Genomic DNA, 23,418 nt, shown 5'->3' with positions numbered 1-23,418 from the left:
TAGTTTGCTAAGGATAATGTCCTCTAATTCCATCCATGTTCTGCAAAAAACATGATCTCATTCTTTTTATGGCTGCCTAGTATTCCATGGTATATATGTACCACATTTTCTTTATCCAGTCTGTCACTGATGGGCATTTAGTTTGATTCCATGTCTTGCTATTGTGAATAGTGCTGCAGTGAACATTTCTGTGTGCGTGTGCTTTTTTTTTCTTTTTTTGGTAGAGATGGGATTTTGCCATGTTCCCCAGGCTGGTCTCAAATTCCTGAGCTCAAGTTATCCACCTACCTTGGCCTCCCAAAGTGTTGGGATTACAGGCATGAGTCACTGTGCCTGGCTATGCTTTTGTCTTTATGGTAGAATGATTTATATTCCTCTGGGTATATACGTAGAAGTGAAATTGCTGGGTTGAATAGTAGGTCTGTTTTTAGCTCTTTGAGGAATTGCCATACTGCTTTCCACAATGGTTGCAGTAATTTACACTCCCACCAACAGTGTATACGTGTTCCCTTTTCTTCGCAACTTGGCCAGCATCTGTTATTTTTAAACTTTTTAATCATAGCTTTTCTGACTGGTGTGAGATTGTATCTCTTTGTGGTTTTGATTTGCATTCCTCTAATGATCCATGATATTGAGCTTTTTTTTCATATGCCTGTTAACTACATATAAGTTTTCTTTAGAAAAGTGTGTTCATATCCTTTGCCCACTTTTTGATGGGGTTGTTGTTTTTCTCCTGTAAATTTGTTTAAGTTTCTTACAAATGCTGGATCTGATAAAGGTGCAGTCTGATAAAGTCATCTGATAAAAGTGCCTTTATCAGATGCATAGTTTGCAAATATTGTCTCCCATTCTGTAGGTTGTCTGTTTATCTGTTGAGTTTCTTTTGCTGTGCAGGAGCTCTTCAGTTTAATTAGATGCTATTTGTCAATTTTTGCTTTTGTTGTGATTGCTCTTCTTTGCCCATTTCTGTGTCCAGGATGGGATTGCCTAGGTTGTTTTCCATGGTTTTTATGGTTTTGAGTTTCACATTTAAGTCTTTAATCCATCTTGAATTAATTTTTGTATATGGTGTAAGGAAGGGGACTAGTTTCATTCTGCATATGGCTAGCCAGCTATCCCATCATTTACTGAACAGGGAATCCTTTCCCCATTGTTCATTTTTATCAGCTTTGTCAAAGATCAGATGATTGTAGGTGTGTGGATTATTTCTGGGCTCTCTATTGTGTTCCATTGGTCTATGTGTCTGTTTTTGTACCAGTACCATGCTGTTTTGATTACTGTCGCCCTGTAATATAGTTTGAAGTACAGTAACATGATGCTTTCAGTTTTGTTCCTTTTGCTTAGAATTGCCTTGGCTATTTGGGCTCGTTTTTAGTTCCGTATCAATTTTAAAATAGTTATTTCTAGTTCTGTGAACAATGTCATTGGTAGTTTGATAGGAATAGCACTGAATCTGTAAATTGCTTTGGCCTGTATGGCCATTTCAATGATACTGATTCTTCATATTCATGAGTGTGGGATGTTTTTCCATTTGTGTCATCACTGATTGCTTTGAGCAGTGTTTTCTAATTCTTATTGTAGAGATCTTTCATCTCCCTTGTTAGCTGTATTTCTAGGTGATTTGCTCATATTGCGGCAATTATAATTGGGATTGCATTTTTGATTTGGCTCTTGGCTTGGCTGTTCTTGGTGTATAGGAATGCTAATGATTTTTGTTTATTGACTTTTGTATCCTGAGAGTTGGCTGAAGTTGTTGACCAGCTGAAGGAGCTTTTGGGCTAAGACTATGGGATTTTCTAGATGTAGGATCATGTCATCTGCAAATAGGGGTAGTTTGACTTCCTCTCTTCCTTTCTGGACGTCTTTTATTTCTTCCTCTTGCCTGGTTGCTCTGGCCAGGAATTCTAATGCTATGTTGAATAGGAGTAGTGAGAGAGGGCATCCTTGTCTTGTGTGACAGTTTTCAAAGGGAATGCTTTCAGCTTTTGCCCGTTTAGTATGATATTGGCTGTGGGTTTGTCATAGATGGCTCTTATTATTTTGAGGTATGTTCCTTCAATGCCTAATTTATTGAGAGTTTTTAACAGGAGAGGATGTTGAATTTTTAATGAAAGCCTTTTCTGCATGAGATAATCATGTCATTTTTGTCTTTAGCTATGCTTATGTGATGAATCACATTTATTGATTTGTGTATGTTGAACCAACCATGAATCCTGGGGATGAAGCCTGCTTGATTGTGGTATGTTAGCTTTTTGATGTGTTGCTGGACTTGGTTTCCAAGTATATTGTTGAGGATTTTTGCATCGATGTTGATCAGGGATATTGGCGTGAAGTTTTCTTTTTGTTGTTGTTGTTGCTGTTTTGAGACGGAGTCTTACTCTGTTACCAGGCTGGAGTGCAGTGGCATGATCTTGGCTCACTGCAACCTGCGCCTCCCAGGTTCAAGAGATTCTTCTGCCTCAGCCTCCTGAGTAGCTGGGACTACAGGTGGTGCCACCACACCCAGCTAATTTTTGTATTTTTAGTAGAGATGGAGTTTCACCATATTGGCCAGGATGGTCTCAATCTCTTGACCTCCTGATCCACCTATCTCGGCCTCCCAAAGTGCTGGGATTACAGGCATGAGCCACCACATCCAGCCGAAGCTTTCTTTTTTGTTGTGTCTCTGCCAGGTTTTGGTATCAGGATGATGCTGGCTTCACAGAATGAGTTGGGGTAGGAGTCCCTCATCCTCAATTATTTTGGAAATCAGGGGTGCAAACAAAGTACCCTGTACACCCAGCAGTAATCCCACAGGAGAAGGCAGCGACCCCAGGCCATGTAATCAGCAGCAAGGTGATTATGTGATATGTCTTTTCACAGCTGAGTTAGATGTGCTCCACCAGTTATGACAGGAATCAATTTAAATATACTTTCTTGATCCCAGAAATTCAAGTATGTGGACAGTGGTTACGCATGACAGGACGGTTTGTTACAGCACAACTAACATATTTCAAATGGACAAAAAAGTTAGTATAATTTACAGTGTCTTAAGATACATTTCCTTTGAATGGACGCTTCCTTTCCTGTCCTTTGAGGTCTAATATCTAGAAAATTTACTACAGTGGAAGATGACTGTTTAAATGGAATGGGCGTTGGGAAGGGGAAGGGTCTACGGTTTTTCTTTTGGATTAACTGCTGTAATCCTGTCCTTCGGGCAGCTGAAGGAGCTTCATATTTTCTTTAGACATCATTAGGCACCAGAGCTCTTGCAGGACAACTTTGATGCTGCATGAATTCTGCCATTTTGCTGGCACTGATAGGGCTTTCTGGTCCACCACTCCATTAGAACTATTAACCCCATTTATATTAATTTTTGTTACAAATCTTACAAAGGCAGGGTGCTTCTGGGCATTTAGGCTACATTCTATTTTAAGGCTGTATACTCAATTTTCATAAATTGTTTTTGGAGGCCCGATTATCATCTCTGTCCGTCTTTTGCCAGGTCTACCTTACATTCTAGACCCAGACTAACTTGCCATCTCCTGCTCCTTTCTGGCCTTCTTCGAGTTCTTCCAGCAGTAGGAAACTTCGAGGGACTTTTACTCCTGAGCCCATGGTGACTGCCATCTTGCATTGCTGTTGCCCTATGTTTTGTGTAATGAAAAATTGAGCAATAGAAAGCAGGTAGTGATACAAGAAGTCAACATTGAGAAATAAAAACAGAAAGCAAGGGGAAAACAAGCAGCATACTGTGTGCTTCGGAATCAATGACTTGTTGTCGCCTTTCAGAGGATGGTGAAGATACATATGAAAGTTTGTTATCTTTTGAAATATGGTCTTGACACTTGATTCTTAGGGCTGGTTAGATAGATTCACTAATTTTTGAGACTTTCTTTCCTTTTACTGTGGTAAGACCAACAGTCTGGTTATTCTTTTCAGTTTCTTTATAAACGTTGGAGTAATAAAGAAGGGAGAACAAAATGAGCTGGGCTTTGGAAGAATGCAAAGAAGGCCTTCCTATAAGAGCTCTTCAGAAAACTCAAGAGCTTGAAGGACAACTTGACAAACTGAAGAAGGAAAAGCAGCAAAGGCAGTTCCACCTTGACAGTCTCGAGGCTGCCTTGCAGAAGGAAAAACAGAAGGCACCCCTGAAGCTCTGGTATTTGTAGCTGTTCACTCATTATTATCACAGAAGCACTGGTATTTAAAACTGTTCACTCATTTTTGGATTATTTCATCTTTACATTTAGAGAAAAATGATTTTGCTATCTTCAGGAGGCAATCCCCGCCCCCACCACCCTACCCCATTCCCCTTCCCCTTTTTTGAGTCTTTTTTATTTTAATGGTTTTCATTTGCTCCATTCCTGTTCTCATTTCTGCTTACCTGCTAATATCTAGGGCTACTGAGTCCCAGTTCAACTTACCTGTGGAACCATGACTTGGAGACTGCTTTTGCACTGCATAGCAACGAGGCAAAAGGTTTCTGCTGCTTAAATGGATGTGGCTTTCTGAGACTCCGCTTTTTACCTTGGTATTCCCCAACCTTTTCAGGGCTAGTAAATAAAAACTAAATAGTACTTTTTAAAATTTACCTCTGTATTAGCTAACTAAATAGTGATAGTCATTGCTTTTAAAAGCTTTTTGCTTGATGGAGAATTTTCTGGTTTCTAAGAATAACTAATTTTAGCAGCCAAACTGGAGAATGAATTGTTAAGGGAGATTTATAGGATTTATTTTCTGTTTTTTTAATTTTCGAAAGGATAGTAAAGCCTCACTTTCTAGGATGGGTATGTATGACCAAAGAGGGTATCATCATACATGACTTCATAGAAGTTTCCTATCTATTGGCTTCAAAGTGTGTTCATCCAAAATTTCTGTGTTCATAAAGTATTAACAGATGGCTACTGCAGCTGCACCTCAGGAAATGAGCAGAGGGTTAGACTCAGATCTACCAATAATACTTGATAAATTCATCAGACGAGGGAGTTACTGTCTTCTGAACAATTCTCATTAGGTTGAAAATGAAAAAACTGAGGGTACAAATCTGAAAAGGGAGAATCAAAGATTGATAGAAATAAGCGAAAGTCTGCAGAAAGCTAAGTAGATTTCTCATGAACTTCAAGTCAAGGGGATACAAGTGAGTTTCCTGGAAGGACAACTGAATTCAGGCAAAAAAACAAGTAGAAAAACTGGACCAGGAACTTAAAAGGTACTATTTTGGAATGATATTTATAGGGATGATGTTTGTATGTATTGATCAGATGTGTTTCTCTTTTCCTTTAACAACATAATTATTATACATTGCAACTTTTTTTTCGCAGTGGAGTAAGTAATGATTTGGTCTATATCAGTAATTTGAATAAGTGAAAGATTAAAAACAAACAGTGATTTAGTTTTTTCATTGAATAGCTCAGTATGATATAAATTTATCAAATGGTTACTCTGTTACTCATGTACTCATTCAGTATATGTTTATTTTTATTTATTTATTTTTGAGATGGAGTTCCGCTCTTGTTACCCAGGCTGGAGTGCAATGGCGTGATCTCGGCTCACCGCAACCTCCGCCTCCCAGGTTCAGGCAATTCTCCTGCCTCAGCCTCCTGAGTAGCTGGGATTACAGGCACGCGCCACCATGCCAGCTAATTTTTAGTATTTTTAGTAGAGACGGGGTTTCACCATGTTGACCAGGATGGTCTCGATCTCTTGACCTCGTGATCCACCCGCCTCGGCCTCCCAAAGTGCTGGGATTACAGGCTTGAGCCACCGCGCCTGGCCATTCAGTATGTTTACTAAGCTGTTCCATGATTCAGACACTGTTGGTCACTGGGTAGTACAATAATAAATAGTATATCATACTATCAAATAATAGTATTATTATAATACTATCATACGGTCAAATAGTATCAAATAATGCTATTGTTTGATAGTACTGTTATTTGACGGTATGATGATAGTACTACTTAAAATAAAACTATCAACAGTTGTTACTGAAAAGATGGAAATCAGCTGAAGTGTACTGATGGCTCATGTGAAAAAGCTGTTGTAGAGAATGAGAGGAAGAACTAGGGAATTATAAAAGGATGGAATAGCACAGAGGGCCCAGCTGAGATTGGAGACAGCATTTAAGCAGGCCCAATCTGCAAGGCTGTGTGATGATTTAAAAAAAAGTTTCCTTTTCGCTGGGCGTGGTGGCTCATACCTCTAATTCCCAGCACTTTAGGAGGCTGAGGTGGTGGATTACCTGAGGTCAGGAGTTCGAGACCAGCCAGCATGGCCAATGTGGTGAAACCCCCTCTCTGCTTAATATACAAAAATTAGCCGGCTGTAGTGGTGGGTACCTCTAATCCCGGCTACTCGGGAGGCTGAGGCAGGAGAATTGTTTGAACCAGGAGGTGGAGGCTGCAGTGAGCTGAGATCGCACCATATCCTCTTAGCACATTTGGTTTTACATTATTCTTATTATCTAATAGACTACAAAAACTACTGAATATGGTTTTAAAGTTTTCACTGCTAGCCTTCAAATGCATTGCAGAAACTTACTTTTTCTAACAATTGCCACTGATTAGGTTTCAGAAGTTCTCCAGCATGTGAGGTTGAATCATTTGGAATGTTTGTTAAAACTGTGGATATTTTCAATCTCATATAGTTCAACCTGGTAGAAAATGCTTTTAGCTTTTTAGTGCTTTTTTGGTGGTGGTGTTTATGGTTTTTTTTTTTAGGGGGAAGGGGAAAATATGGTTTATGAAAATAATAGCAAGGTATACTTTTGTTTAAGTAATAAATAACTGTTTAAAATGTAAGGATAGGGAAAAGGGAATAAGATAGGAATTTAAAGTAGAAAGGAAACACTGGTTTTGCAAGATTCTTCAAAATTCATCTCTAGAATCACCAACTTTGTGATCCTTTGCTAGTCTGTAGACCTGTAATGTTCAATATGGTGGCCATTGGCTACATGTGGCAATTATTATGTACTTGAAATGTGGCTGGTGCAAATTGAGATGAGCTGTAAGTATACAATGCATGCCAAATTTTTTAGTATGAAAAATTGTGAAATATTTTCTTAGTAACTTTCCTATTGATTACAAGTTGAAATAATAGTGTCTTGACAATAGCAAGTTAAATAAAATATTAATTTTACTTATTTTTGTTTTTTCAATACAATGGAACATGTCCATTAGACATTGCTGTTTCCTACTGTAAGCTCAGATTTAGTGATCTGATTTGCTGAGAAGTCATTTTTAGCTCATAAGTTGCTCTTCCTTCTCAGGTTGAATTTGGAGCTAAATGGCGCTAAGGGCACTTTCTTTCATTTCTTTTTTTTTTTGGGACAAAGTCTTGCTCTGTTGCCCAGGGTGGAGTGCAGTGGCCTAATCTTCGCTTACTGCAACTCTGCTTCCTGAGTTCAAGCAATTCTCTTGCCTCAGCCTCCCAAATAACGGGGACTACAGGTGCACGCCACCATGCCTGACTAATTTTTGCATTTTTAATAGAGAGGGATTTTTGCCCCTTTGGCCAGGCTGATTTTGAACTCCTAACCTCAGGTGATCTGCCTGCCTCGGCCTCCCGAAGTGTTGAGATTACAGGTGTGAGCCACTGGGCTTGGCATTACTTTCGTTACTTCCTGTTTTAAGTAATAGGCCATGGCTAAGAGACTGGTATACACTATTAGCCATTCTAAAAGAGTGTTCATTTTATTTTTTCTGTTATGTTCAAGTCAGAGACATTAGAGATTTGGAAGAACTGAGCCCTCTTTTAATGCCATGTTTTGGTTTTAAAAGGGGTTCAGAACTAACTTGACTGATAGTTCTGAATACCTTCACACAGTGTGTACATAGATACAATACATAACTTATGTTTCCCATTTCTTGTAACGATTTCCAGCCATATCTTTTCTAAATGCATTATATTGACTTAATTTTTATATCTGTTTTAAAAATGTCATATAATACATGATCTGTATATCGAGTCTATGTTTCTGAAATGACTGAGTATCCTAAGTAATGTCACTGCTCTCATGATTTGAGCCCATGCTTCAATGACACTACTTTCTTCCCATGTTTCTGACGTTCTGGGTTCTTCTATATCCCTCTCTTTGGCTTAGAATATGCAATCTGCTTTGAATATATTCCAGGCCTCCAACTCTTCTTTGCTGTCTGTTTACTATTAGTCTGTTCTGACACTGCTATAAAGAAGTGCCTGATACTGGGTAAATTATAAAGGAAAGAGGTTTCATTGACTCACAGTTCTGCGGGGTTTTCCTTTTCTGCTCGGGAAACTTACAGTCATAGTGGAAGGGGAAGCAAACATGTCCTTCTTCACATGCGGGCAGGAAGGAGAAGAATGAGAACCAAGCATAGAAGGAAGCCCCTTATAAAACCATCATATCCCATGACAACTCACTATCATGAGAATAGCATGAGGAAACTGCACCCATCATTCAATTACCTCTCACCAGGTCCGCAGCACCACACGTGTGGATTATGGGAACTAGAATTCAAGATGAGATTTGGGTGGGACACAGCCCAACCATATCATTATCATAGTGGTTATTACACACCTTCCTTGTAGCCTTTATAATGTTGTATTTATTGGTTTATATTTCTGTTTCTTTTACTAGACTGAGTTCCTTTGAAGACACGGGACTCTGTTTATGTCTGGCACATAAAAGTTAGATTTTATTAAATGCCTGTTGAATAAATGAAATGGTTAAGAATTCTTAGTGGATGGGTTTCTTTGTAACTTTATTACTTTCTGGGAATGTGTGGCACGGGTATTCTGTAGCCTTTGCTCTAACTGATTTGTCTGCCTCTTGGGTCCTTTTTGAACAGGTGTAAATCTGAGCTTGAAAGAAGCCAACAAGTGGCACAGTCTGCAGATGTCTCTCTGAATCCACGCAATAGACCACACAAAATTTTTACAACTCTAACACCAAGTCAATTTTTTTTTTTTTTTTGAGACGGAGTTTCGCTCTTGTTACCCAGGCTGGAGTGCAATGGCGTGATCTCGGCTCATGGGTTCAGGCAATTCTCCTGCCTCAGCCTCCTGAGTAGCTGGGACTACAGGCACGCGCCACCATGCCCAGCTAATTTTTTGTATTTTTAGTAGAGACGGGGTTTCACCATGTTGACTAGGATGGTCTCGATCTGCCGACCTCGTGATCCACCCACCTCGGCCTCCCAAAGTGCTAGGATTACAGGTTTGAGCCACCGCACCAAGTCAATATTATAGTGGTAATGCATTTTTTTTTCCTTTGTATAGACAGCTTTTTGTTTAGATTGAAATTTTAATTCTGTAAAAAAAAAATGAATTAATTCAACTTTGATTTAAACTTTTAATTTATATGTTTAAAAATTGCAACCAATTGTTACAGATCAATTTGCATATTTGTTGAATTATGTTGAGCTACTGGATTAAGCTTTTAAGCATTTTTACTTTATCCTTCTGTGGTATATTTTCAAGGACATTCAATTTCAGAATGTTTAAAACTTATGTTTTTATGTATCTTGATATTTGATTAATTTGATCCATGTTTTGATCTAATTCCCTAACCAAAATGTTGTTTCTACTTGCTGTTATACTAAGATACCCATTTCTAGACTCTCAAAATTGTTGTTGATCTGTGAATTCCTTCATGGAATCAATGATTGAAATAAAATTGTATTTGATTTTCTGTTTCTAGGTTTCAAGTATGAAGATCTGAAAGAAAAATATAAAGAGGTTAACGAAAAAGATTAGAGGCAGAGGTTAAAGCCTTGCAGGCTAAAGTAAGTTAATTATGGCCCTATAATAGCATGTGCAGTTATAGAATACTTTGATATGGGATAGAACAAGGTTAGAGGAAAATCTGTTTTACATAGAGTTGGCTTTTTTTTTTTGGACTCAGAGAAGGTTTTGGGCTTAGTGGAGGTGATTATTTTTTAGTTTTAAAAATAGGTAGAAATGAGTAAAATAGAGTGGGGAGGTTAGTTTATCCCTGAATATTAAATGATCATGTAAGTCTATGAAAGCAATGTCCACTTAATTATTTCCCCATTAAGACCTAGTGATCAGTGCCATTCTTGGAGACAGTGGGGCCAGAGAATTAGTCCTGATGCTGTCTGCCTGGCTTTGCCACGTGGAGGCAGTTGCTTCCTATACAATCCTTTTGAACTATTTTTTTTTTTTTTTGAGATGGAGTTTCTCTCTTGTTACCCAGGCTGGAGTGCAATGGCATGATCTCGGCTCACCGCAACCTCCGCCTCCTGGGTTCAGGCAATTCTCCTGCCTCAGCCTCCTGAGTAGCTGGGATTACAGGCATGCACCACCGTGCCCAGCTAATTTTTTGTATTTTTAGTAGAGACGGGATTTCACCATGTTGACCAGGATGGTCTCGATCTCTTGACCTCGTGATCCACCCTCCTTGGCCTCCCAAAGTGCTGGGATTACAGGCGTGAGCCACCGCGCCCGGTCGCTTTTCAACTATTGATTGCTATGTCTTGGTGGATTGACCCTTTTATCACTATATAGTGTCCATGATAATTTTCTTTATTCTGAAGTCTACTTTGTCTGTTACTAATATAGCCACTTCAGCTTTCCTTTGATTGTTTGCATTATGTATTTCTTCCTCTTTACTTTCAACCTATTTTGTTATATTGAGGTGACTTTCATGTAGATAACATAGAGTTGGGCCATGGTTTTCTATATATGCTATCTGTCTTTTTTTTTTTTTTGAGATGGAGTCTCGCTCCGTCGCCTAGGTTGGAGTGCAGTGGCACGATCTCGGCTCCCTGCAATCGGCACCTCCCCGGTTTAAGCGATTCTCCTGTCTCAGCCTCCTGACTAGCTGGGACTATAGGCACATGCCACCACACGTGGCTAATTTTTGTATTTTTAGTAGAGATGGGGTTTCACCATGTTGGCCAGGCTGGCCTTGAACTCCGGACCTCAGGCAGTCCACCCACCTCGGCCTCCCAAAGTGCTGGGATTATAGGTATAAGCCACCACACCTGGCCACCACTATCTCTCTTTTAATGGGTTTATTTAGACCATTTACACTTAATGTAATTACTGATATATTATAACCTAAGTCTGCCATTTTATTTTTTGTTTTCTATTTCTTTCTGCTTTTTCATTTGTCTTTTTTTCCTGCCTTTATGGGTTGCTTGAACATTAAAAAAATTTATTTTGGTTTGTTTATGTATTTTTGAGTGAATCTCTTTGTAGAGCTTCTATAGTGATTGTTCTAGATATTACATTATTTATACTCATCACAGTCTATTGGTGTTTTCATTTTACTAATTCTAGTGAATTTTACAGACCATTTCCTCCCTTTTCATCCTTTTACCCTCCCTCATTTATAATAGAATTGTCTTAAATGTTTTCTGTACAGACATTTAGAACTACATTTTGCTTCAATTCTTTGTTTTTTTTTTTTTGAGACGGAGTTTCGCTCTTGTTACCCAGGCTGGAGTGCAATGGCGCAATCTCGTCTCACTGCAACCTCCGCCTCCTGGGTTCAGGCAATTCTCCTGCCTCAGCCTCCCGAGTAGCTGGGATTACAGGCACGCGCCACCATGCCCAGCTAATTTTTTGTATTATTAGTAGAGATGGGGTTTCACCATGTTGACTAGGATGGTCTTGATCTCTTGAGCTCGTGATCCACCCGCCTCGGCCTCCCAAAGTGCTGGGATTACAGGCTTGAGCCACTGTGCCTGGCCCTTTGCTTCAATTCTTAAACATATTTTAAAAAGCGTAAGAGGAAAGCCTATTATATTTGTGTGTGTGTGTGTGTGTGTGTGTAATCATTGCTAACCTTGTTCTTCCTTTTCTCCTAGATTTCCTTCCAGGGTTACTTCTTTATTTCCTTTCTGTTTAGAAAACTTCCTTTAGCCATTCTTTTAGGGTAAGTCTGCTGGCCACAAATCCTTTATCCATTCTTTTAGGATAAGTCTGCTCTCCACAAATCCTTAGTTTTCCTTTATTTGAGAATGTCTTGATTTTCTTTTTACTCCTGAAGGATATTCTGTTGGGTATAGGATTCCATGTTGACAGTTCTTTTCCCAGTGTCATAGTGTTTTTTACTCCTGAAGGATATTCTGTTGGGTATAGGATTCCATGTTGACAGTTCTTTTCCCAGTGTCATAGTGTTTGTCTTCGGGTCCTGAGCTCCTTAGTCCGTCTGCCTTCTTCTCTCCATCTTTCAGACTTTTCTTGTGTTTGTTTTACAAGGTTTTTATTTGTTCTAGTTAGGAGGAATAGGGAAAAGCGTGATTATCCCATCTTCCTGGAGGTAAAAGTCAGGTTCATTTTTATATATTCTCCTGGTGCAGTGCCTAATCAGAGAAATTCTGGAAAAATATGGTTAGATATATAAAGGAACAATGGAGCGTCAGTGGAACAACTGTGACCTTCTTTGATCCATGCATTTAATCTCTTCATGCAGTCTCAGTATGTAATAGTAATTTGTGCTTTTAAGTTAAAAGGACTTGGGTTTGAACCTGGCTCTGCCACATCCCAGTTTTATTGCTTTTTGAATTATTTAATGAACTTCTGAGCCCCAAGTTGTCTAATCAATAAAATTGTGTTAAAATGCCCGTGTCATAGGGTTGTTGTAAAGATTGAGAATTTTTTAAAGACGTTAGCATAGTACCTGGCACATGGTGAACTTATCATAATATTAGCTGTTATTATCATGGCTTCTTTTCAAGTTTCTAGTTAATGAAGCCAATTTTCAGTTGCGTTTCTTCCAAGCTAGGCCTTCCTGTATGTAAGAGTTACATTTCTCCTTGTACATTTTACTTCTTTGGTTTTGAAGTGACAAGCTCACCAAATCCTTGTTCTTCTGTCTGACACATATAATCAAGTTTCTTCTCATCAAATCATGAATTAATATTTTCGACTAAGATAGGGCTAAGAATACAGCTCAGGCTTTCTATTAGCGTCTTCCCTCCAGGTTTTTTTTTTTTTGGAGACAGGGTCTCACTCTGTCACTCAGGCTGGAGCGCAGTGGCATGATCTTGGCCCATTGCAACCTCCGCTTCCTGGGCTCCTACCTCAGCCTTCCTACTAGCTGGGACTATAGGTGCCTGCCATCACACCTGGCTAAGTTTTGTATTTTTAGTAGAGATGGGGCTTCACCATGTTGCCCAAGTTGTTATTGAACTCCTGGGCTCAAGCAATTTGTCCACCTCAGCTGGGGTTACAGGTGTGAGCCACTGCACCCAGCCCTTCCAGGTTTTCTTTTTTTTTTTGAGATGAAGTTACATTCTTGTTGCCCAGGCTTGGAGTGCAGTGGCACGATCTTGGCTCACTGCAACCTCCGCTTCCTGGGTTCAAGCTATTCTCCTATCTCAGCTTCCCGGGTAGCTGGGATTACAGCCACTACACCCAGCTAATTTTTTGGTATTTTTAGTAGAGACAGGGTTTCACCATGTTGGCCAGGCTGGTCTTGAACTCTTGACCTCACGTGATCCTCCCGCCTCGGCCTCCCAAAGTTCTAGGATTACTAGCGTGAGCCACTGCATGCAGGCCCTCCAGGTTCTTAATACTTGTTTATTCTGTGCTTTTGGGGTTCCTTTTTTCCATTGAGTCACAAACCCATTTAACTGAAAATTCAGTCTGTTCTTTTCTGTCTTGTCCGTAAGGATAATATGACCTTGTCAAAGGCGTAACTGAACTAAAATTATGCGATGTTTGTGCTGTTTCCAGAACTAACATTAGAATTATCTATTAAATAAAATGGAATTACTGTTAAAAAAAATCAACACCGTGTTCTTAAGTGAACATATGCTGTTTGTAGTGTATCTTTTCCAAGTATTTACAAATTGTGTGAGATACAAGGCTTGAATTCATGGAGAAACAGAGCCCTGAGCTGGCAGCAGACCTGGAGCTCAACACCCATTTACAGATAAAAAGGTCCAGAAAGCTTAAGGGAATAAGAGTCGTGTGTTATGTATTTTCAAAGACTTGAGTTCTGGGCACTATTTTCGAGTATTATGGAGCATTGATGACACCTAGTGGTCAGATACTCTTATATGAATTAGGTATTGTTGATAATAGAATGTTGTTTAAAAAATTTTAAATAAAACGTAAGTACCTTCTACAGTCTCTTTTAACCTGCTATATATTAGTAGAAAAGGATTCTTGATGCCAAGATCCTTTAATGGAATGTATTGCAGTTTGAAGGAGTGCCAGTAGAGGGCGCCAAGGGTTTATTCATTTACTCTGTGGTGCAACGTGGTTCTTTTTTTTTTTTCTTTTCCCTGAGATTTGTCAGCGATCAAAATTTTGAACCATCACTTGAGCAGTGACTTTTTTTTTGTTTTTTCTTTTGAGACAGATTCTCGCTCTATTGCCCAGGCTGGAGTGCAGTGGCACGACCTTGGCTCACTGCAACCTCCGCCTCCTGGGTTCAAGCAATTCTCCTGCCTCTGCCTCCCAAGTAACTGCGATAATAGAAAAATTAACCAAGGCTGGCTAATTTTCATATTTTTAGTAGAGATGGGAGTTTCACCATGTAGCCTGGGCTGGTCTCAAACTCTTGACCTCAAGTGATCCTTCCACCTTGGCCTCTCAAAGTCCTGGGATTACAAGTGTGAGCCACCACCCTGGCCTGAGCAGGGACATTTGCCCGAGTTGTTGGCTGTTGTATCCTCAATGCCCAGAACAATGCATGACATGTATAATGGGCTCTCAAACAATATTTGTTAAATTCATATTTATTTTTGTTACAAATAATCTCTGTAATGCTTTTCTTTGGGCCTTTGAAAATTTAAGGACAATCAAGATAATAACAAGAGGGTCGCTGAACATTTGGCTCAAAATTTTAATTTTTTGAGTTTGGTACTTTTAAGTGCTGATATTTGCAAAAATCATTTAGTCATGAATGACCAGCTTGGCCCCTTTCTTCTTTGGTTAGTTAATCATTGGTGGTTGACTGATCTCTAGGATTTTTTAGTGAATTTTTTGTAGCGATTGAGTATTACATGGTGTTTTCTTTTCCTCTGAATTCTCATTTCTATTATTTCTCAAGGTTTTAAATCAGACTTTGGAGAATCTACATTACTACAGAGATCTGCTACTTGGGGCACATTTCTTTTGTAGTGGAGAATTCTAACCCACCAAGATGAAGTGGTCTTATTATTCCCTGGTCTTTATAGAGTTGTTTGATAGGGGAGGCGAAGGATTCGAGCCCATGGGGAATATATAGAGGAATGACTCTCAACACTTGAAGAGTTAAGACCATTTCGTTCCAATTTAATTTTACAAGAGCATCCTAAATTTTCATGTAATACATGTCTTAAAAATTATTTTAGGGATAACGGGCTTTGTGAAAAGGCAGTTGACTGTTCTTTGTATTGCTTATGGCAGCCTGATTAAAAACCAGTTGTGATACTCTCTGGAGTCCTGTGAACCTCCTGAAATTTAAAGTGGCAAACTGGGAACATTGTGGAAAGAAGCACTTTAATATTTAAAATTTCCCACAAAATCCATTATGCTTGAAACAGACTATCATATGAGGGTAATGGGCACCCGCTGATGATTTTACAGCTTTTAAATTACATAGGTTAACGCCATTGCATTTTAACCTCTCATTTCCATGCAACAAAATGTTAGCTGAATCATTAGACTTGCTGATGTCTGTTTCATGGCACAAATTGGGAAGTATTTATTTAAGCGGGCTAATGCTTTACATCCCTGCTAATAGTTCCTAAACATAAACTGTATGCTAACCTCATTATAGTGCTTTTTCTAAAACACAAAATATTTGTTCTTTTACTTGAGCAATACTTTTTTTTGTCTTGAACATTTTTATTTGTTATTAGTGTACTGCATTGGAACAAAAACTGAAAAAAGTGACAGAAAATTTGAGTTGTCAGTGACAAAATGCAGAAAGTGCCAGATGTTCTCTGGAACAGAAAATTAAGGAGAAAGAAAAGGAGTTTCAAGAGGTAAGGTAAATGGACTCAGGAGGTGTTTGTCTGCAAGGCTTTTCATAGTTTGATTACTTGGAAGGGGAGTTGTTTATCACAATTGGGGAAATTCAATTAGAGGGGAAATGCTTTGTGAGCTAAAGGTCACTTTATTTTCCTTCACTTCTTCACTTTTGTGCTTTTTTAAAAAAATCTTTCAGTTTTTGATTAGAGGAGGGAATGAGTATTCAGAATTTATCCACGTTTTCTGATTTGTTTGAGATTTGATATTCAGTAGGAAAGGATCACATTTCTTCTTTTGGACGTTTTCTTTGCTGTGAAGGAAATTGTATTACATTCTCCAGTTGGGTTTTATCTTTTTTTTTTTTTTCTTTCACTCTATTTCCTTGATAGCTCCAGTTGTTTTTAAAGTCTGTGGGCTGGCAAATAAATTAGAAGGGTAGTTGATGTGGGGAAAGCAGTTGGCAGAAGAGTGAGGTGGAAGGTGCCCTTCCATAAGTATCTGCCAGTTTGGTTCTTTCAGGGGATTTAGCCTGAAAATATCATATGGATCGAGAGTCTACAGACTTTAAATAAGAATGCCTGGAAATGTTCGCTGGTATCCTTCTGTGGTTATTAAAGTTAACTGGTGTCATATATATACTTCCTGTCCTTCTAAATTTAAGCTCGTTTAAAATGATGCACAGTTTTTTGTGTTTTAAACACCATTTGAGTATGTTTGTTGTTTTAGTTGAGCTGTGACTGTTGTAGCTCAGTTCTTCTCTCTTGCTCCTGATCCTTCAAAATAGAGGTAATTAATTTAAGACCGAAGCTGAGGTGGAAACAGGCTAGTTTGTTTCCATGTGGTCAACTGATAGAGCCCTTCCCCTTTCCCTCAGAGATCTGTATTTGATGCCTGGGCCCAGCATGGAGCACTGAGGCTGAATCTGTCTATCGTTAAGTGAATGGTCAGCTCGACTCCCTGCTGTCTCCTATGCTCTCTGTACAGTCACCTGTTAGGATGCTCATGTCTCACCCTGGAGTCTCCCAAACAAACCATCATCAGGCTGATGTGCACGCCCTTTGTTTTGCAGGAGCTCTCCCGTCAGCAGCGTTCTTTCCAAACACTGGACCAGGAGTCCATCCAGATGAAGGCCAAACTCACCCAGGAGTTGCAGCAAGCCAAGAATATGCACAACGTCCTGCAGGCTGAACTGGAAAAAGTAGGGGCCGTGTCTTTCTCTCCTCGGTCATCCCCTCCTGTTCCTTATACCTGTTACTTCTCTATCATAACTGACCTACAGTACTTTCAAAGAGAAAGCACTCCACCTTCACTTTCCCTATCAAAGTGGAGAGGGTACAGAACCATTAAGGCTTTAGGTTTCCTCATCTGGAGAAAGTGGGGGGGTGAGTTAGGATTTCAGATCCACAAGTCTATGGAGGTCTCTGATATTCTGTTTGTTCTTGGTTTTGTGACCAGGTGGGAACTGTCCCAGGTAACTTATGCTCCCCAGTAGTTGAAGCATGGAAATTTAGAATCAATTTACTCATTTAAGACTCACTCCCAAAGTAGTCCTATCCAGTTTTGTGGCTTTACATATCGTCTACACGATGATGACTCTGCCCAGCCTGGGCGTCTGTTCTGGACCTCAGATGTGTGGGTGTGTGCTTGACAGTCCAGTCACGTGTCTAAAGGCACTTCACACGTATCATGCTAAGAGTTGAACTCTAGGTATTTCTTTTCCAAACCTGCTCCTCCCTTAGGCTTCCTCGTCCTGCTAACTTGCACTTACATTCTCTGCATTGCTGGGGCCAAAACCTCCATGTCACCTTCTGTTCTTTCTCTCTCATACCTGAAACTGCTCAGGTTCTCAACATTTTCTTGTTCCCTTGGCACTGCTTGTAATATTACAGGGCAGGTGTCTTTGTATATGTGTGTTGATGTTCTGTAGGGCAGATTCCTGCATGTGAAATCAATGGCCTAAAGAACATATGCATCCTAATATTTGTGTTTTTGTGTGCGTGTGTTTTGTTTTTTGAAACGGAGACTTGCTCTGTCATCCAGGCTGGAGTGCAGTGTCACGACCTCAGCTCACTGCATCCTCATCCTCCCAGGTTCAAGTGATTCTCCTGCCTTAGCCTCCCAAGTAGCTGGGATTACAGGTGTATACCTGCTGATTTTTGTATTTTTAATAGAGACAGGGTTTCACCAGGTTGGCCAGGCTGGTCTTGAACGCCTGACCTCAGGTGATCCGCCCACCTCGAATTCCTAAAGTTCTGGGATTACAGGGGTGAGCCACCCTGTCTAGCCAGCATCCTAACAACTGATAGTTACTGCCAGATTGCCCTCCATAAAAGCTGTAGCAGTTATTCTCCCACCAGGTACAAGAGAGGGTCTGTTTCCTCTCATCCTTGCTAATTGGAGATAGTCTTGGTTTTTAAAAATTTTTGCCAATCAAGGAGTAAAAAATGTTGTCATATTGTTTTTATTCACACTTCCTTGGTTACCATTGAAGCTCTTCCTTTCAGTGGCCATTTGTGTTATTTTTTATAAACTTTGCTGTTTCTATCCATTGCCCTTCTGTTTAATCATAGAGGCGCTTTACGTGCTGCGTTACAGATACACTCTCTTTTATTCTGTTTTATATATTGACAGTGTGTTCTCCTAGCCCGTTTCTTACCTCAACCTCTTTTTCTTTTGGTTATTTATTACTACCTCGCTGTTTTATTTTTTGTGGTTAAATCTTTTTCCTTTGTGGCCTCCTTGTCAAACCCAGCCTCTTTCATCTCCTGTATGCTGTCGCCAGGCGACGTTGCAGGTTCACATTATGGTATTTTAAGCTATGTTTAGCCGTCACGTATATTGTATCTCAACCAAAATAGATGGCATCAGTTTTTATATTCCATGACCGTTTTATTGTTGAAGAATACATGATTAATGAAAAAGTAAAGAACATAAAAATGAAACCCGGCCTCTTTTCCTTTTTGTAGGTCACATCCGTAAAGCAACAGCTAGAAAAAAAACGTGGACGAGTTTAAGCAGAAGTTGTGCAGAGCTGAACAGGCATTCCAGGCAAGTGAGATCCAGGAGAACGAGCTGAGGAGAAGCGTGGAGGTAAGGGAGGAGAATGCTCAGTTTTCTCCACTTACGTACAGGACCAAGTGCAAGGGGAAAGGAAAATTCCTATTGTATTTGTCAGTAGCTTATCATGACTCTGTGCCTTTTTCTTTTCTATTTACCAGGAGTATTACAGAATGTTCTATATATAACCCATGACAGAGGTATGATTGCTTATTTTTCTATTCTTTATTCTGTATGTAATTACTCATATGCATCTAGCAATTATAGCATACCTAACAATATGCATCTACAACATGACTTGTATTAAGAATATGTGCTCCTGGCTGGGCACGGTGGCTCAAGCCTGTAATCCCAGCACTTTGGGAGGCTAAGGCGGGTGGATCACGAGGTCAAGAGATCGAGACCATCCTGGTCAACATGGTGAAACCCCGTCTCTACTAAAAATACAAAAAATTAGCTGGGCATGGTGGCGTGTGCCTGTAATCCCAGCTACTCAGGAGGCTGAGGCAGGAGAATTGCCTGAACCCAGGAGGCGGAGGTTGCGGTGAGCCGAGATCACGCCATTGCACTCCAGCCTGGGTAACAAGAGGGAAACTCCGTCTCAAAAAAAGGAATATGTGGTCCTTCCTTAAAGAGTCCCTGGGAGGTGGAAAGATGGAAGAAAGGAAGGAAGGGATTTTTTAAATGGAAGGAAACAAAATTGTGGATGGGAAGTATCATGTAAATCCCTTTTTTAAGTGTTGGCGTTTGAGACTTTCAATATTCAAAACACATGGAAAGTCATAGATTTAAATAAACAAACGTAGTGACAAAGAGTTTCTAGATTAAACATTCTTATAAAACCATCAAGTAATTGTCAATTATTTGACCTGAATGTTCAGCCTGTGCATGCCCTGGTTGACAGTTTCTTTGGAGATCTTGTTTTGTCCACTAAATGGTGGATGAGGATTCTTGAATGGCGTGGATACCCTGATGGGATTTTATGCACACACACTTCAATTTGGCTTCTCTCTTAATTTAGTTAGTGGCCTGGAGTTTATGTTAAAGGGCTTAATTAAGAACCATTCAGTGGCAGTTAATAGACTGAAACAATTTGAATAGAGCCACAAATCAACATTGCAATTTTAAGAAGAGGAACAACACAATAATCGTAGAAATTTCTTCTCCATCAAACCTCACAGGAAAGAATGTTTTTTTCTGTTTATTCTTTAAATGTTCTATGATCACTTTAGGCTGTAAAGATTAAAAAAACTTTCTCTGTAAAGAACAGCTGTTTGTTTGGGTGAGGAAAGTCTGAACGTATGTATCCCCACCGTTTTGCAGAGTGTATCTCAATGGTAAAGTCAGAACATCCTGTCGGTAGCAGACAGGTGACTGTTCAATGAGCTAACTCCCAAAAGGCAATGCTGCTGGGGACAGGGGGCCACAGCTCCAGCCACCAAAGTGGAAGAAAACTTCAAATCAGATGATGGTTTCATCAGCAAACGTTTTCAAATGGAAGCGTTTGTTTCAGCAAAACAAATGTTTGCCTTTTGGCCAGTGGGGACCAACCAACAGATGCTTCTGCTAACATTTCCACAGGCAGACTGGCATCGAACTCTTCCCTCTGTGAGCTTCCCTTTCAGCCAGGAACTCTCCTGCGACTCCACTGGCTGCCTGGTGGAAACATTTTGTAAAAGCAATCATCTGGTTAAGAGAGTCCAAACACTTTTAAAACTGCTCGCTTGGCCAAGTCGGGGTAGTGGGCTGGACGTTGTCTTGCAGGTGTTTCTGAAGACTTGCTCATCCCCACAAGGTCTTGTCTGTGAGCTGTAGAGCTGTGCTCAGTTAACCCTTAGCCTGCACAGAGGCGCATGCATCGTTTCACTGGTATTTCATTGATGTCTGTGTCAAATGAAGGCCTCTACATGAAGGTGCCTAGCACAGGGCCCAGAAATGAAGTTAATATTTGTCTTAATTTATGGTTATGTTTATGTACGTGTCATCTTTTGAGCGTGATAGCAAGATTTCAAAGAGTTTAGCTGGCTCTTGTGTTTTGCATTGGGATGGGGACCAGGTAAGTGATGAACCCAGTTTCACTTGTAACTGGGCTGTGTAACTTAGTGGGAAATGGTAGTGGCTTTAGAGTGAGCGAGATGGGAAATTGCATTGCTTTTCTGCCACCTCCTGCTGTGTGACCTGGAGACAATGGCTTACCCTTTCTCAGTCTGACTTTCCTCATCTGCATATAGAGACAAATCAGTCTCCTCCCTTTTCAAGGGTGTATTCTTGGTTAAGTTAAATATTGTATGTAAGGTGCTTAGCCCAGTGCCCAGCACTTAAGTGCTCAGTTACTGCAGTCCACCACCTGCTCATTGCTTTGGTCTTTGACTGCCGTGACCTTTTGATGTTAGCATTGTTTGCTGTCACCTACAGGCACAGGAAGTGTGATCAGAGAACAGTGCACTTGAGATTTCTCAGATTTAATATTTTGCCTGTTCTGTTATTGTGTCACTCTGGGTATCTCTCTGTGTCTAATTATACGTGAGCACTAACAAATTTAGCATGCTTATAGGTTTTGGAGGCCGAAATAATGTGACAGTTGTATTGAAATTTTCCTCGTCCATGTTTAGTAAACATGCTGCTCACGATGAGAAATTATCAGTACTGGAAACGCGATTTAATGGCCCAATCAAGGGTAAAGTTAACATTTAGTATCAAAGTGAATGGAGGGTTTAGATAAGCTGCTCGTCCAGTATCCAGTGCCAACCCCGTAGCATTGGGGTTAGGCAATAAAATTCCATCGTTTGACAATCAAGGTGAGGGAACACTTGCTAGGGGACCTTTCCAAGGACAGGGATCTGTATTACACTAGGTCCTCTAAGGAGCTGGCTCTGGTAGGCAAGATTGATGAGGAAAGGGAAAAACACATTCTTTGCATCCATCCCTTATCCAAGTATATAGGCTTCCCCCCAGCAGGGGACGTATTAAGCTATATTCATGGATGGGATCATGAAATGCCACACAGTAACTGAAATTTGTTTTGTCTGGCCCTAGGAAATGATGCCTCCCTTGCTGCTCCTAAAGCGAAGTTGATCTGGGTGGAATAGCTTGCTAAACTCTAATCCTGGCCTGTGGTTATAGGGATTTTTGTTGTGTTTTTCCAGCATAGTACCCAATTTTGAAAATCATGTGAGGATGCAAGAGATGCCTAGGAAAATGTATCTTTGTATGCTTAACTCACTGTTGATAATGAGATACCCAATCAAGTCTTAAGTGGCTGTAGCCTTGTGGAAAACTAATTGCCGATGGATGGCAGCCTGCACATCCATTTTCAGATGTTCATTTTCTAAATTTTGGCCTTTTAAAATTCTTGGGTTGGTCATAGCCATAGTATTATAAGCCTGCTGGGTCCCAGGATTGGCTGAACATTTCTTCGTTAGAAACAAATATTTACGGAGCTAATGCCAGAATAGAGAAAGTCATGTTAATCTTTCCATTGAGCTTACTATTCATTTAAATGTCTCCAGTTATGGACAGACATAGATCGAGATTAACAAACGCATAAACATAAAATTCCCCCCCTTTCCCTGGTGCCCTCTCCCTTCTTTTCCCCTTCCTTCCTGTTCGGATGCACCCAGTTTTACACAGTGTCTTTGCAGCTTTCTTGTCAAGCCTCCAGATGCAGTTGTCATTTGATTAATTTTTTTTTAGCATATGAAATTATTCTTTTATTTGCAAAATAGAAATGCTAAGTCAACCCAGGTGGTTACAGTGGAGTTCTTCCGTGTTGACCTCATTCAGCTGATATTAGCATTGATCAGAGATCCCGCTACTGTTAAGTTTTGGGAAGGAATGCTACTAATAATGCTACGTTACCCATCAGAGTGCTTTAAGGCGTTTGTCCTTTCACATCTGTGATCTCATTTGAGGGGTGATTATGCTGAGTCTGAAGAACAAACCAGTCATTATAGGTTCCATAGTTTAATGATGCTAATTTAAATCAATAACATTGTTGCACCTTAATGATTGTGCTTTGCAATATTTAACACTGACTAGTATCAATCTTGAGATCGGTTGGAGCTGCCCTTTAGTTCTGATTGGTATCTTAAGTTGATAGAGTGTCAGTGTAGCTAGCGGCAGGGAAGCAGGATTAGGACGCGGGAGATGAGAGTATAATGACTACAACAGGTCTGTCTTATTTTAATGATGAAATGAACGCATATACATGAACAGAGCAGCTGCCAGCAAGTTTTCAAGTACTTTCTCCTAGCCAGATTCTCCCTCTTCTTGAATTTGGCTTTGCTACATCGGTACCCATCTGCTGGTAGTAACCAGACTGATAATTGAAGGCAGCCTTCCAACACGGTATTGCTATGGCCATCTGTTTTCTAACAGTGCAGTAGGGTTTTGGAGGATGGGTCTTAATTGTTTCTTTAAGATTCAGAATTTTTCCTCTACTTCACAAAGGGGTAATTTTGGTAG

The 23,418-nt window shown here is 40.0% G+C and overlaps 1 protein-coding gene and 1 pseudogene across 9 annotated transcripts in view; one reads left to right on the top strand and one right to left on the bottom strand.

Annotated features, from left to right (window-relative positions):
• The window catches only part of CENPF (centromere protein F), a 46,773-nt gene that overhangs the window by 7,255 nt on the left and 16,100 nt on the right, over nucleotides 1-23,418 (top strand). For 2 of the 9 annotated variants that reach the window (XM_078356400.1, XM_078356391.1), the window contains exons 2-7: nucleotides 3,922-9,212; nucleotides 9,662-9,746; nucleotides 15,786-15,911; nucleotides 16,967-17,095; nucleotides 18,864-18,987; nucleotides 19,116-19,154. The gene's annotated coding sequence lies outside the window, so the exon portion shown is untranslated. Of the gene's footprint in view, nucleotides 1-3,921; nucleotides 9,213-9,661; nucleotides 9,747-11,795; nucleotides 11,864-15,785; nucleotides 15,912-16,966; nucleotides 17,096-18,863; nucleotides 18,988-19,115; nucleotides 19,155-23,418 lie in introns of all 9 variants that reach the window. The other 7 variants (XM_078356393.1, XM_078356392.1, XM_078356395.1 and 4 more) reach the window with 7 other exon arrangements.
• LOC144580315 (ubiquitin-conjugating enzyme E2 variant 1 pseudogene) lies at nucleotides 3,171-3,464 on the bottom strand (annotated as a pseudogene).

The sequence above is a fragment of the Callithrix jacchus genome, chromosome 19 (assembly GCF_049354715.1).
Source record: "Callithrix jacchus isolate 240 chromosome 19, calJac240_pri, whole genome shotgun sequence".
Classification (NCBI taxonomy): domain Eukaryota; kingdom Metazoa; phylum Chordata; class Mammalia; order Primates; family Cebidae; genus Callithrix; species Callithrix jacchus.
The sequence above is the reverse complement of the archived record's forward strand: the minus strand, read 5'-3'. Positions and strand labels throughout refer to the sequence as shown.